We start from the raw sequence: 14538 nt of genomic DNA on the forward strand, positions 1-14538 counted from the left end.
TATTCATAAGAAAACATTTAATGAAGAAAATTTGAACATTTGGAAATATTTTTTTAAATGTATAATTATATTCCTAGTTATTCTCGTTGAAGTTGATTGAGCAGCACTTAGGACATTGAGAAATTGCCTCCTTCCATGGATTCACATTGAAAATCAGCACCTGCTGAAACTGAACAGCAAGTTCAGAGAGAAATTCAAGCCTTAGAACAGAACACCTTTGTTTTTGCTCATGGAACACTACATAACCTAATGTACTCTGTACATGTAGCCTATGAAGACTGTGTACAAAACATTAGGAAGACCTGCTCTTTCCATGACATAGACTAACCAGGTGAATCCAGGTGGAAGCTATGATCCCTTATTGATGCTAAATCCACTTCAATCGGTGTAGATGAAGGGGAGGTTAAAAAATAATTGTTAAGCCTTGAGACAATTGAGACATGGATTGTGTATGTGTGCCATTCAGAGGATGAATGGGCAAAATATAGTACCCGTCAAAAGTTTGGATACACCTACTCATTCCAGGGTTTTCTTTATTTTTACTGTTTTCTACATTGTAGAATAATAGTAAAGACATGTAAGGGCAATTTCTGTTAAACCTTAATGATACTTGTATACTCATTTTGTTTCTTAAACTTAGTTGCTTAGGCATTAAGGTTGAGATTGTTTAAGAAACTAGATCATACAAGAGTTCTAACTTGTTTTGTGTGTGTGCAGTATAGGAACCTAAGTAGGAACCTAAGTAGGCCCACATTGTTCGTTCTGGCACACAGCCAAGAGCTGACCGGTGCAACCTATGGTTTCCTGTTAGTCAGAAGAGAAATAACTGTTTCCTCTTAATCTACTGAAATCAGAGAAAGGTGTTATATCTCGTGTACCATTGATAAAGCTGTTGTCCTGGAATTAGCCTGTTGCTGGGAGAAAGATTCATACTTGTGTATGTGTAGCTGTGTAGGTGGGTGTGAAACCTATGCTTGCATAAGACTGACTATATAAAAGGTTCCTGCGTGTCATGTGTCATTTGAGCTCTCACCTTCCACCTCAGAGTGTAGGGTCGACCAGCTCCATTATTGCAATTCTTATTAATTAAGATGGCTTGTTTGAAGAAATAACAAAGTCTCTCCTGATTGGTTAGAATTTCCAAAACAGACATCAAAACTATGAAATAGCACATATGGAATCATGCGGTAACCAAAAAAGTGTGAAACAAATCAATCTATTTTATATTTGAGATTCTTCAAAGTAGCCACCCTTTTTGAACAGGACAATGACCCAAAACAAACCTCCAGGCTGTGTGATGGAGTGCTGCATTAGATGACCTGGCCTCCATAATCGCCCGACATCAACCCAATTGAGATGGTTTGGGATGAGTTGGTTTGGGATGGTTTGGGAAGGAAAAGCAGCCAACAAGTGCTCAGCATATGTGGGAACTCCTTCAAGACTGTTGGAAAAGCATTTCTCATGAATCTGGTTGAGACAATGCCAAGAGGGTTCAAAGCTGTCATCAAGGCAAAGGCTGGCTACTTTGAAGAATCTAATATACAAAATATATTTTGATTTAACACATTTTTGGTTACTACATGATTCCATATGTGTTATTTCATAGTTGTAATGTCTTCACTATTATTCTACAATGTAGAAAATAGTAAAAAATAAAGAAAAACCCTGAAATGAGTATAGTGCCTTGCGAAATTATTCGGCCCCCTTGAACTTTGCGACCTTTTGCCACATTTCAGGCTTCAAACATAAAGATATAAAACTGTATTTTTTTGTGAAGAATCAACAACAAGTGGGACACAATCATGAAGTGGAACGACATTTATTGGATATTTCAAACTTTTTTAACAAATCAAAAACTGAAAAATTGGGCGTGCAAAATTATTCAGCCCCTTTACTTTCAGTGCAGCAAACTCTCTCCAGAAGTTCAGTGAGGATCTCTGAATGATCCAATGTTGACCTAAATGACTAATGATGATAAATACAATCCACCTGTGTGTAATCAAGTCTCCGTATAAATGCACCTGCACTGTGATAGTCTCAGAGGTCCGTTAAAAGCGCAGAGAGCATCATGAAGAACAAGGAACACACCAGGCAGGTCCGAGATACTGTTGTGAAGAAGTTTAAAGCCGGATTTGGATACAAAAAGATTTCCCAAGCTTTAAACATCCCAAGGAGCACTGTGCAAGCGATAATATTGAAATGGAAGGAGTATCAGACCACTGCAAATCTACCAAGACCTGGCCGTCCCTCTAAACTTTCAGCTCATACAAGGAGAAGACTGATCAGAGATGCAGCCAAGAGGCCCATGATCACTCTGGATGAACTGCAGAGATCTACAGCTGAGGTGGGAGACTCTGTCCATAGGACAACAATCAGTCTTATATTGCACAAATCTGGCCTTTATGGAAGAGTGGCAAGAAGAAAGCCATTTCTTAAAGATAGCCATAAAAAGTGTTGTTTAAAGTTTGCCACAAGCCACCTGGGAGACACACCAAACATGTGGAAGAAGATGCTCTGGTCAGATGAAACCAAAATGGAACTTTTTGGCAACAATGCAAAACGTTATGTTTGGCGTAAAAGCAACACAGCTGAACACACCATCCCCACTGTCAAACATGGTGGTGGCAGCATCATGGTTTGGGCCTGCTTTTCTTCAGCAGGGACAAGGAAGATGGTTAAAATTGATGGGAAGATGGATGGAGCCAAATACAGGACCATTCTGGAAGAAAACCTGATGTAGTCTGCAAAAGACCTGAGACTGGGACGGAGATTTGTCTTCCAACAAGACAATGATCCAAAACATAAAGCAAAATCTACAATGGAATGGTTCAAAAATAAACATATCCAGGTGTTAGAATGGCCAAGTCAAAGTCCAGACCTGAATCCAATCGAGAATCTGTGGAAAGAACTGAAAACTGCTGTTCACAAATGCTCTCCATCCAACCTCACTGAGCTCGAGCTGTTTTGCAAGGAGGAATGGGAAAAAATGTCAGTCTCTCGATGTGCAAAACTGATAGAGACATACCCCAAGCGACTTACAGCTGTAATCGCAGCAAAAGGTGGCGCTACAAAGTATTAACTTAATGGGGCTGAATAATTTTGCACGCCCAATTTTTCAGTTTTTGATTTGTTAAAAAAGTTTGAAATATCCAATAAATGTCGTTCCACTTCATGATTGTGTCCCACTTGTTGTTGATTCTTCACAAAAAAATACAGTTTTATATCTTTATGTTTGAAGTCTGAAATGTGGCAAAAGGTCGCAAAGTTCAAGGGGGCCGAATACTTTCGCAAGGCACTGTATGTGTTTCCAAACTTTTGACTGGAACTCTAAGTGCCTTTGAACGGGGTATGGTAGTAGGTGCCAGGCACATCGGTTTGAGTTTGTCAAGAACTGCAACGCTGCTGGGTTTTTCACGCTCAAGTGTTCCTAATGTTTTGTACACTCAGTGTATAGTTAATCAATCTAATGCAACATCTACAGCCCCTTTTCTATTTCATTGGGGTTTGCTCATCAATTTTGTATTTCCATGATGTTCTGTTACCTCTAGAGCTAATTTGACATCAACTCATTTAGAGAAAGGATTTTGTGAGTGATAGAAAGAGGGAGTGAGTGAGTGAATGAGTGAGGAAAAGTGTGAATGCGTGATTTTTTTTTTCATGCACTTTTTGTGTTGTATTTTGTATTGCTTATAATTAATCAATACATTTTACTTGCTTTGAATGTTTAATTTATTTTCAAAAAGTAATAGTATATGTTTTACAAATCCTTTACGTATTTTTTTTGTATGGAAAAGATCATGTGTGACAACGTTCAGGGAACCGTAGCGAAATTAGCTATAAGGTCAATGTTTTTATTTAAAAACGGAGTACTTTTAAAACAAGCTACTACTTACTTTAGCTTGTAGTTTTTTACACCTGTAATTTTACTTCTACTTGAATTTTATTAAAGCTCAGTAAGTCCCAAATAAAATATCACATTTTCTTTTATTGTTTAATATATATTTAAATGGATAAAGGAAAGCTTAATTTGCCATTTGTGTCAATTCAAAGTGATAAAAATATATATTTTTACGAGTTATAAATACAGCAGCTTTGTTTACAAATTTGCAGGTCAGATTTTGTCCAGGTAATTATGATGCATAGGCCAATTGATCATTTTTATTACGAATGTTGTATCTGTTGCGCTGATGCATCCATGACTACAGCAACACCAACAATACAAATAGGCCTATCTATATACCTATCATCATAAACACGACTCATTATAAATGAGAGTTGAGTGATAGAGTAAAAGTGTAATTTAGCTGACAAATGGGTGTGGTAACAGTTCAAATTGGCTCCTAGATGTCAGTTCGTATGTCTACACTTTTTGGGGATGTAGTCCGCTATAAATCCCACAGAAGAATGATAATAATGAAAGCCTGCGCTAGCCGTCTACTGGTAAGTGAAACCCAGTGTAAGCTGGAGGGAGGAGCTATAGGAAGATGGGCTCAATGTAATGGCTGGAACCGAGTCAAACGTGGTTTCCATATGTTTGATGTGTTTGATACTGTTCCATTTATTCCATCCAGCCAATACAATGAGCCCTTCCTCATATAGCTCCTCCCACCAACTAGTTAGTTAGCTAGCTAATTTAGCTGGCTATCAAACAGCTGTCAACAGATTATCTGTCAGGTGCGTGAATGAGGACCCAAAAGCGAATTAACAAACAGAGTTTCTTTAATGATGAACACACGTGGGCTCAGATGGACAGGTAGATTCCGACAGGACAGGACAAGGTTGCAGCAAACACGATGATAGTCTGGTTCAGGCATGAGACACACAAACAAGAATCCGACAAAGACAGGAGCAGAAACAGAGAGAGATATAGGGACCTAATCAGAGGGAAAAAGGGAACAGGTGGGAAAAGGGGTGAATGAGGTAGTCAGAGAAGACAAGGAACAGCTGGGGGAAAGAGGGACAGAAACGGTAACCTAGTACGACCAGCAGAGGGAGACAGGGTGAAAGGAAAGGACAGAAACAAGACACAACATGACAATACATGACAGTACCCCCCCCACTCACCGAGCGCCTCCTGGCGCACTCGAGGAGGAAACCTGGCGGCAACGGAGGAAATCCTCGATCAGCGCACGGTCCAGCACGTCCCGAGAGGGAACCCAACTCCTCTCCTCAGGACCGTACCCCTCCCAATCTACGAGGTACTGGTGACCACGGCCCCGAGGACGCATGTCCAAAATCCTACGGACCCTGTAGATGGGTGCGCCCTCGACAAGGATGGGGGGGGGGGGGGGGAAGACGAGCGGGGGCGCGAAGAACGGGCTTGATACAGGAGACATGGAAGACCGGGTGGACGCGACGAAGGTATCGCGGAAGAAGAAGTCGAACTGCGACAGGATTAATGACCCGAGAAATACGGAACGGACCAATGAACCGCGGGGTCAACTTGCGAGAAGCCGTCTTAAGGGGAAGGTTCTGAGTGGAGAGCCAAACTCTCTGACCGCGACAATATCTAGGACTCTTAGTTCTACGCTTATTAGCAGCCCTCACAGTCTGCGTCCTATAACGGCAAAGTGCAGACCTGACCCTCTTCCAGGTGCGCTCGCAACGTTGGACAAAAGCCTGAGCGGAGGGGACGCTGGACTCGGCGAACTGAGATGAGAACAGCGGAGGCTGGTACCCGAGGCTACTCTGAAAAGGAGATAGCCCGGTCGCAGACGAAGGAAGCGAGTTGTGGGCGTATTCTGCCCAGGGGAGCTGTTCTAACCAAGACGCAGGGTTGCGAAAAGAAAGACTGCGTAAGATGCGACCAATAGTCTGATTGGCCCGTTCTGCTTGACCGTTAGACTGGGGGTGAAAGCCGGAAGAGAGACTGACGGAAGCCCCAATCAAACGGCAAAACTCCCTCCAAAATTGAGACGTGAATTGCGGACCTCTGTCCGAAACGACGTCTGACGGAAGGCCATGAATTCTGAAAACATTCTCGATGATGATTTGTGCCGTCTCTTTAGCAGAAGGAAGCTTAGCAAGGGGAATGAAATGAGCCGCCTTAGAGAACCTATCGACAACCGTAAGAATAACAGTCTTCCCCGCTGACGAAGGCAGTCCGGTGACAAAATCTAAGGCGATGTGAGACCACGGTCGAGAGGGAATGGGAAGCGGCCTGAGACGGCCGGCAGGAGGGGAGTTACCGGACTTAGTCTGCGCGCAGACCGAACAAGCAGCCACGAAACGACGCGTGTCATGCTCCCGGGTGGGCCACCAAAAACGCTGGCGAATGGAAGCAAGCGTACCCCGAACGCCAGGGTGGCCGGCTAACTTGGCAGAGTGAGCCCACTGAAGAACGGCCAGACGAGTAGGAACGGGAACGAAAAGAAGGTTCCTAGGACAAGCGCGCGGCGACGGAGTGTGAGTGAGCGCTTGCTTTACCTGCCTCTCAATTCCCCAGACAGTCAACCCGACAACACGCCCCTCAGGGAGAATCCCCTCGGGGTCAGTGGAGGCTACTGAAGAACTGAAGAGACGAGATAAAGCATCAGGCTTGGTGTTCTTAGAGCCCGGACGATAAGAAATCACGAACTCAAAACAAGCGAAAAACAGCGCCCAACGCGCCTGACGCGCATTAAGTCGTTTGGCAGAACGGATGTACTCAAGGTTCCTATGGTCAGTCCAAACGACAAAAGGAACGGTCGCCCCCTCCAACCACTGTCGCCATTCGCCTAGGGCTAACCGGATGGCGAGCAGTTCGCGGTTTCCCACATCATAGTTACGTTCTGACGGCGACAGGCGATGAGAAAAATACGCGCATGGGTGGACCTTGTCGTCAGAGAGGGAGCGCTGAGAAAGAATGGCTCCCACGCCCACCTCTGACGCGTCAACCTCGACAACGAACTGTCTAGAGACGTCAGGTGTAACAAGGATAGGAGCGGATGTAAAACAATTCTTGAGGAGATCAAAAGCTCCCTGGGCGGAAACGGACCACTTAAAGCACGTCTTGACAGAAGTAAGGGCTGTGAGAGGAGCTGCCACCTGACCGAAATTACGGATGAAACGACGATAGAAGTTCGCGAAGCCGAGAAAGCGCTGCAGCTCGACGCGTGACTTAGGGGCGGGCCAATCAATGACAGCTTGGACCTTAGCGGGATCCATCTTAATGCCTTCAGCGGAAATAACAGAACCGAGAAATGTGACGGAGGAGGCATGAAAAGTGCACTTCTCAGCCTTCACAAAAAGACAATTCTCTAAAAGGCGCTGGAGGACACGTCGAACGTGCTGAACATGAATCTGGAGTGACGGTGAAAAAATCAGGATATCGTCAAGGTAAACGAAAACAAAGATGTTCAGCATGTCTCTCAGGACATCATTGACTAATGCCTGAAAGACAGCTGGAGCGTTAGCGAGGCCGAAAGGAAGAACCCGGTATTCAAAGTGCCCTAACGGAGTGTTAAACGCCGTCTTCCACTCGTCCCCCTCCCTGATGCGCACGAGATGGTAAGCGTTACGAAGGTCCAACTTAGTGAAAAACCTGGCTCCCTGCAGGATCTCGAAGGCTGAAGACATAAGAGGAAGCGGATAACGATTCTTCACTGTTATGTCATTCAGCCCTCGATAATCTATGCAGGGGCGCAGAGACCCGTCCTTCTTCTTGACAAAAAAAAACCCCGCTCCGGCGGGAGAGGAGGAGGGGACTATGGTACCGGCGTCAAGAGCTACAGACAAATAATCCTCGAGAGCCTTACGTTCGGGAGCCGACAGAGAGTATAGTCTACCCCGGGGGGGAGTGGTTCCCGGAAGGAGATCAATACTACAATCATACGACCGGTGTGGAGGAAGAGAGGTGGCCCTGGACCGACTGAACACCGTGCGCAGATCGTGATATTCCTCCGGCACCCCTGTCAAATCACCAGGCTCCTCCTGTGAAGAAGAGACAGAGGAAACAGGAGGGATAGCAGACATTAAACATTTCACATGACAAGAGACGTTCCAGGAGAGGATAGAATTACTAGACCAATTAATGGAAGGATTATGACAAACTAGCCAGGGATGGCCCAAAACAACAGGTGTAAAAGGTGAACGAAAAATTAAAAAAGAAATGGTTTCGCTATGATTACCAGAAACAGTGAGGGTTAAAGGTAGCGTCTCACGCTGAATCCTGGGGAGAGGACTACCATCCAGGGCGAACAAGGCCGTGGACTCCCTTAACTGTCTGAGAGGAATGTCATGTTCCCGAGCCCAGGTCTCGTCCATAAAACAGCCCTCCGCCCCAGAGTCTATTAAGGCACTGCAGGAAGCTGACGAACCGGTCCAGCGTAGATGGACCGACAAGGTAGTGCAGGATCTTGAAGGAGAGACAGGAGTAGTAGCGCTCACCAGTAGCCCTCCGCTTACTGATGAGCTCTGGCTTTTACTGGACATGAAGTGACAAAATGACCAGCAGAACCGCAATAGAGACAGAGGCGGTTGGTGATTCTCCGTTCCCTCTCCTTAGTCGAGATGCGGATACCTCCCAGCTGCATAGGCTCAGCTCCCGAGCCGGCAGAGGAAGATGGTAGTGATGCGGAGAGGGGGGCAACGGAGAACGCGAGCTCCTTTCCACGAGCTCGGTGACGAAGATCAACCCGTCGCTCAATGCGAATAGCGAGTTCAATCAAGGAATCCACGCTGGAAGGAACCTCCCGGGAGAGAATCTCATCCTTTACCTCTGCGCGGAGACCCTCCAGAAGACGAGCGAGCAAAGCCGGCTCGTTCCAGCCACTGGAGGCAGCAAGAGTGCGAAACTCAATAGAGTAGTCTGTTATGGATCGATTGCCTTGACATAGGGAAGACAGGGCCCTGGAAGCCTCCTCCCCAAAAACAGATCGATCAAAAACCCGTATCATCTCCTCCTTAAAGTCCTGATACTGGTTAGTACACTCAGCCCTTGCCTCCCAGATTGCCGTGCCCCACTCACGAGCCCGTCCAGTAAGGAGAGATATGACGTAGGCGACACGAGCAGTGCTCCTGGCGTAAGTGTTGGGCTGGAGAGAAAACACAATATCACACTGGGTGAGGAACGAGCGGCATTCAGTGGGCTCCCCAGAGTAACACGGCGGGTTATTGATTCTGGGCTCCGGAGATTCGAAAGCCCTGGAAGTGGCCGGTGGATCGAGGCGGAGATGGTGAACCTGTTCTGTGAGGTTGGAGACTTGGGTGGCCAGGGTCTCAACGGCATGTCGAGCAGCAGACAATTCCTGCTCGTGTCTGCCTAGCATCGCTCCCTGGATCTCGACGGCTGAGTGGAGAGGATCCGAAGTCGCTGGGTCCATTCTTGGTCGGATTCTTCTGTCAGGTGCGTGAATGAGGACCCAAAAGCGAATTAACAAACAGAGTTTCTTTAATGATGAACACACGTGGGCTCAGATGGACAGGTAGATTCCGACAGGACAGGACAAGGTTGCAGCAAACACGATGATAGTCTGGTTCAGGCATGAGACACACAAACAAGAATCCGACAAAGACAGGAGCAGAAACAGAGAGAGATATAGGGACCTAATCAGAGGGAAAAAGGGAACAGGTGGGAAAAGGGGTGAATGAGGTAGTCAGAGAAGACAAGGAACAGCTGGGGGAAAGAGGGACAGAAACGGTAACCTAGTACGACCAGCAGAGGGAGACAGGGTGAAAGGAAAGGACAGAAACAAGACACAACATGACAATACATGACATTATCACATGCAAAATGTATCAGACTGTAACGAGTGCGCTGGGAGTCGGGAAGCAAGTACAGGGAGTGAGTGCTTTAATAAATAAACGCAACATAATACAAAATAAGAAACACGAACACCATACAGACATGACACAGGAACAGAAACAATAACGCCTGTTGAAGGAACCAAAGGGAGTGACATATATAGGGAAGGTAATCAGGGAAATGATGGATTCCAGGTGAGTCTGATGACACGCAGCTGCACATAACGATGGTGACAGGTGTGTGCCATAACGAGCAGCCTGGTGACCTAGAGGCCGGAGATGGAGCACAGGTAACAAAGACCCAGATGCAGACAGTTCGAATCACGGATGTTTATTACAAAATGGAGCTGGCAAATGACAGGTCAACGGCAGGCAAAGGTCAGTAATCCAGGGCAGTGTCAGTAAAGGTACAGAATGGCAGACAGGCTCAGGGTCAGCGCAGGCAGAATGGTCAGAAATCCAGAAAACAGGAGACAAAGGGCTGTGAGACAGGTTTAATTCTAGATACATGGAAAGTGGGATATATACGGAGAGTGCGGGCAACAGAAGGCGTACAGCAGAGGAGCTAAGGACCATAGAGATGGGGAAAGGGCTGCTAAAACGGGGTGGAGAGTTTGCAGGACTTCACCCGGAGGAGCAGATCCCGAGTGGACAGCCATACCCTCTGCCCAAGACGATAGCGGGGAGCAGGGGTCCGGTGGCAGTCCTCCTGTCGCCAATACCTGGAGGTGTTCTTGAGGGTGGACCGGGCTCTCTTCCAGGTACGGCGACAGTGACAGACGAACATCTGGGTAGAGGGTATGCTCAGGGAAGGGCGGAGGCTGATAACCCATGGAACACTCGAACAGCGAGAGACCAGTGTCCGAGCAGGGAAGGGTGTTGTGCGTGTATTCCACCCACACAAGTTGCTGGCTCCAGGTGGTGGGCTTGGCGAAGATGAGGCAACAAAAATGGATCCGGAAGACTTGCTGCGCCATGAGCTGGGCTGTCTCCTTGGCTGAGGGTAACTTGGGAAGGGGAATGAAATGGGCGGCTTAAGAAAACCTATCCACCACTGTAAGGAGAGTGATATTGCCATCTGATGGAGGGAGACCAGTGACGAAGTCCAGGGATATATGGGACCAGGGGCCGTGAGGAACAGGGAGTGGTTGAAGGAGGCCAACTTGAGCTTGCCGCAGAGTCTTATTCTGGGAACACACAGTGCAGGCAGTGACAAATCCAGAGACGTTGGGAACCAAGGTGGGCCAGCAAAAACGTTGTAGAACAAGGCCCAGGATCCGGCGGGATCCAGGATGGCAGGCCAGTCGGGAGGAATGAGCCCATTCCAGCACCGGGGAATGGGCTGAGTCCAGGAAAAACATCCGGTTAGCCCCCCCAATCGAGTGAATAGCAAGGCCCATCGAGCTTGCCTGGAGTTGAGGCGCTTGGCGGTGCGGAGATATTCCAGGTTCTTGTGATCTGTCCATACTATGAATGGGTGTTCTGCCCCCTCTAATCAGTGCCTCCACTCCTCCAAATCTTCACCATGAGTAGTTCTCGGTTACCCGCGTCGTAATTCCTTTCCGTGATGTTGAGAGAGGATGGCGCAGGGATGCAGCTTTTGGGCAATTGTAGGTGTCCAGACTTGTGACAGCGAGGCAGTATTGTGTGCCTCTTGCATATGCAATGTCCACAGGAAATGTAACATTGCCCATGCAATGCAAGTATGGGAGGTATGAATACCATGGACTACATCACCTATTAGCTCACCAGACAACAACCTCTGTCGTACAACCTCTGATTATTGTTCAGCCATATGGTCAAGTGCTGCAAAGGAAGTTAAGCTGCAGCTGGCCAAGAACAGAGCCGCACTTCATTGTAATCAGAGGGCTAAGATTAATACTATGCATGCGTGTCTCTCTTGGCTGAGAGTTGAGGAATGACTGACTGCTCACTTCTTGTTTTTATAAGAAACAATGTATTGGAAATTCCAAATTGTTTGCATAGTCATCTTACACACAGCACTGACACACACACTTACTCCACCAGACATGCCACAAGGGGTATTTTCACAGTCCCCTGGTCCAGAACAAATTCAAGGAAACATACAGTATCCCATCTCATATTGCTTAAGTGAACAGCAAACATGTTTTTAAAAAACAAAAAAGCAACACCTCCTGGCACAATGCCTCTCCCCCATGTCACCTACTTGTTGTGTGTATGTACTGACATGTGACCTACTTGTTGTGTGTATGTACTGACATGTGACCTACTGGTTGTGTGTATGTACTGACATGTGACCTACTGGTTGTGTGTATGTACTGACATGTGACCTACTTGTTGTGTGTATGTTCTTACATGTGACCTACTTGTTGTGTGTATGTACTGACATGTATGTGTAACTGATAGATGCACACACACACTACATGTTAATGTTTAAAAGTATTTTTTGGGTCGGTAATGTATTTTCTGTTATGTGTCAGATCCCAATAAGACTAATAAGACAATAAGACTATTGCCATTGGCAAATGGGGATCATAATAAATGAAATACAGTTGTTCTTAACATGTTTTTATGTTTTCCCCATCTAAGCTGATGGATTTATGCAGAAACTGCCGAATGGGTTCAGGTGGGTGTTGACAGTTATCCTGACCTTGCCTTTCTGCCAAATAAACCTGTCGGTTCCCCCAGCCTCCTCTAACATAGCAAAGAGAAGACAACATGATAAGCTTGTATTAATTAGGATGTCACAATGTGAAAGGTCATATACTTGACCAGAAAAAAAGTTGGGAGTTTCATCTCCCAGTTGAATGTGGATCTTTCCACAGTACTTACCATTAGTAATTTTTTTAAATTCTCCCCATCACAACAAACAGATATCATGGTACATATCATGTACATTTTATAGATGTGTTTCATTTTCTCTAAAGGTGCATGAACAGATTATACAAAACACACATTTGTACTTTTCACTACTTTTTTCTTCTGGCAATGTAATGTAATAGAATTTTGACATTGACTATGTCAAACTATGATGGTTTGTCATGGTCATAAATATATATAAAATGATATTTAATTATTGTTGTTCAGATAAACACTACATCAGGAGGCTTATTTAAGCATACTGTATTTCTTGTTGAAGAGGTCCTGGAACTGCTTTATCAGGTATTTTATGTCCTGGTGGAGCTTATCTTTGTCTTGAGCTGATAAACCACAATCTGTTTTAAACAACAACATTAATTCAGGTAAATAATTAATGAAATGATCATTTTATGTAATAAAATGTTCATTACCATTGAAACGTTCAACAAATTCTCTCATTAAATCTTCATGCCCCTCTATGTAATTATTGCCTTCTGTAATGAACACTGCAATACGTCTGTCATTTGTGTTATGGACTATAATAATGACCTCCACTCCCACCTTTTCCAGCTTGCGCTCCTAGATTAATTACAGAAAATGATTGTGTTGTATGAATCTAAGATGCTAAAATCCCTGCTAAAATGCCTATAAGAACAAGATAAATGTAAGTGTGTATTCCCTGACTTTTCACTTTCATAATGCTTACTTTCATGGTTGGTGATTGAATACATGTATTATTATGTCGATGGCTGGATTCCCAATAGAATAAGATATAATTAATCCAAATGAAACATGAAACACACCCAATTTAAGGCCAGCATCCCGGGGTCACCTCTTTACAGTAGTCGTTGAGACTGTTTTTTTGCGGGTACTATTAAATGAAGCTGCCAGTTGAGGACTTGTAAGGCGTCTGTTTCTCAAACTAGACACTCCAATGTACTTGTCCTGTTGCTCAGTTGTGCACCAGGGCCTCCAACTCCTCTTTCTATTCTGGTTAGAGCCCGTTTGCGCTATTCTATTCTGGTCAGGGCTGGTTTGCGCTATTCTGGTTAGAGCCAGATTGAGTAGTACACAGCGTTATACGAGATCTTCAGTTTCTTGGCAATAGCCTTCCTTTCTCAGAACATGAATAGACTGACGAGTTTCAGAAGAAAGTTATTTGTTTCTGGCCATTTTGAGCCTGTAATCAAACCCACAAATGCTGATGCTCCAGATACTCAACTAGTCTAAAGAAGGCCAGTTTTATTGCTTCTTTAATCAGAACAACAGTTTTCAGCTGTGCTAACATAATTGCAAAAATGGTTTTCTAATGATCAGTTAGCCTTTTAAAATGATAAACTTGGATTAGCTAACAAAACGTGCCATTGGAACACAGGAGTGATGGTTGCTGATAATGGGCCTCTGTACGACTATGTAGATATTCCATTTTAAAAAATCTGCCGTTTCCAGCTACAGTAGTCATTTACAACATTAACAATGTCTACACTGTATTTCTGATCAATTTGATGTTATTTTAATGGACAAAAAAAGTAGCTTTTCTTTCAAAAACACTGACATTTCTAAGTGATCCCAAACTTTTAAACAGTAGTGTATATACACACAATACTCCATAATGAAAAGCAAAAACAGGTTTTTAGAAATGTTTGCAAATGTATTAAAATGAACAGGACAATAACCCTAAGCAGACAGCCAAGACAACGCAAGAGTGGCATTGGGACAAGTCTCTGAATGCCCTTGAGTGGCCCGACCAGAGCCCGGTCTAAACTTATCACAAACATCTCTGGAAAGACCTGAAAATAGGCTGTAATCACTGCCAAAGGTGCTTCAACAAAGTACTGAGTTAAAGGGTCTAAATTCTTAAGTAAATGTGATATTTCATTTTTATAATTTTTTATAAATTAGCAAAACATTCAAAAATACACTTTTTGCTTTGTCATTATGGGGTATTGTGTGTAATTGATGAGGGAACATTTT

This window comes from Oncorhynchus mykiss, chromosome 16 (genome assembly GCF_013265735.2).
Source record: "Oncorhynchus mykiss isolate Arlee chromosome 16, USDA_OmykA_1.1, whole genome shotgun sequence".
Taxonomy (NCBI): domain Eukaryota; kingdom Metazoa; phylum Chordata; class Actinopteri; order Salmoniformes; family Salmonidae; genus Oncorhynchus; species Oncorhynchus mykiss.